The sequence below is a fragment of the Schistocerca gregaria genome, chromosome 1 (assembly GCF_023897955.1).
Source record: "Schistocerca gregaria isolate iqSchGreg1 chromosome 1, iqSchGreg1.2, whole genome shotgun sequence".
NCBI lineage: Eukaryota > Metazoa > Arthropoda > Insecta > Orthoptera > Acrididae > Schistocerca > Schistocerca gregaria.
Window position 1 is genome coordinate 949,002,718 of NC_064920.1, and position 2,129 is coordinate 949,004,846.

The window sequence follows — 2,129 nt, forward strand, 5'->3', positions numbered from 1 at the left end:
TGGGGGTCATTGCTGCTTGCTGACCTGGGCATTCATCTCTTAGACATATTGACAGTGCTGTTCAAAAATTGTTGACAGTTACATCATGAACAGTATTCTCTATAAGTTGCAAAATGCATCTTCATCTCATCCAGCAGCTCACCATTATTTGCAAATTCTTCTTCTTACACTCATCAATTACCTTTCCTTCCCAATCTTCATGTGGGGAGCTATGGATGCAGTCCCCAGCTGTGTGCTTGTATGCAATACTCTTATTAAAACCATTTCTGCTCATCACCAGCATCTCCTCAACTGTGCACATGTATGCTTGCACTGGAGTGGGTGGACCCCTTGCCTCTTGTGCTTTGGAAGGATGACTGGAGTTTTCTTGAATAGTCTATAGTAGCAACACAAGCATTTATCAACAAGAGTTGCAAAGTGTAACTTAACACTATCCTGCTGCATCTTCATTATTTCACGAAGCATTTTCATGTTCTTTGTATTTTCATCAAGTATCACAGCTTTTAAGCTCAGTGCAGGTATCTATGGACACTGTCCTCAGCTGAATGATTACAGCTAACATAGCTTTTAAATTCTTCCTTCTACAACACAACATCTCATCCATTGAACACATGGTACCAAATAAAGACTTGTGTTTATCCTATCTGGCAGCTCAGCATATACTGAAGCTTTTTCACAAGTGGAATAGGAGGGGAGGTGGAATGAGGAAGAGGGGATTGGACAAGGCCAATAGTGTGCTCTGGTGATGGTGTTCAGATCTAGGTCAGTTGGTCTCTGAATTTCAAGGTGAACACCAAAATTTGACATTCCCACCAATAAACTTTAATTTACCACCATGTTTGAATTTTACCGCCAACATTTCAGTTTCCTCCCATTTCTAGGGGGTGGTGGAAGTGGGAAGAGGAGGGGGTGAGGAGGGAGGGAGCAGGGACCCACGTACAGTTAGTGCATAATTAATTTGACATCAATTTCAGATTAACAGTGCGCCAGAAAGCAGTTTGCCCCAATACTGCAATGCTCATATCAATAGACATTTTCGTGGTGACGATATCTCATTCACTGTTTGTCAGTTGGCATACCGATTGTATCGCTCGTCCAGTCCTGATTTTTGGGTGAGTTTTGTATATCTTTGCCTTTACTGAGATGTTTAACTTATTTTCCAATAGTGCTTCACATTCTTGTAGTCTTCTCTTTCTGTCTGGAAAAGTCTAAAGATCCTCTGTCTGAGATATTCTAAATTTTCAGAAGATCCATATGCTCTTTCTGGCAGGTTTTCACAGTAGTCTTTTTTGTACAGAAGCCAGCAGTCATAATAAAGCGCTACATCTGTCAATATTCTCTAACAGAGAACGGCTCTGATCCTCTGCTTGAGCTACAAACGGCAACGCTAATGTGCATAACAATTCTCGATAAATGAGAACAAAAAGCACAGATAAAGCGAGCGTTAACGATGCCCATTCAACGTTACAGGTACGGCAGTAAGCAACTTATACACACACAAGCAGATGGCTGAAGCAACTCAGCTTTAACATAATTGGAAGCCACTGACCTGGCGACGCCATGGGGCTTTCGTTTTGCCGAAACTCATTTACATGTTACGTGATCTGCTACCAGCGAGAAGCAGCATAAGGAAGAGAAATGCATGACGCAGAACGTGTAAAATTTTTGCAGGTCGGTTGGAAGCAAGGAAAGAGACTCAATCCTAGGCGAAGATGTAAAAACCGAGCCCGCACGATCCTGTGTGATCGGTCGGGTTGGAGGGGTTATAACATCGATCAGCGAGTTAAGAAAGTTTGAAATGAGTTCCTTAACTTCTGTTTTGGAGACGTCAGGTATGTGGGCAATAGTTTGACAAGGTCTGCCTTCTCATCAATAAAGGACAACGCAGCTCTCTTCTGGAGAAATTTAAAAAGTCAACGCAAAGAATAAATCAGGATAGCCCGGTCAGGGTTTGAATCCTCTTCCTACCACAAACGACATTTTAATGCGTCACAGAGTTAATAACTCTCCGTCTGGATGTTATAGGTATTCAACAAACTGCTAAAGTGGGGCAATCCGCAGGCTCTAGCTCTGAATCGAACCGTTTCATTGTACTGCAGTTTTCCGCTCTCCCTACAACCCATCCACTA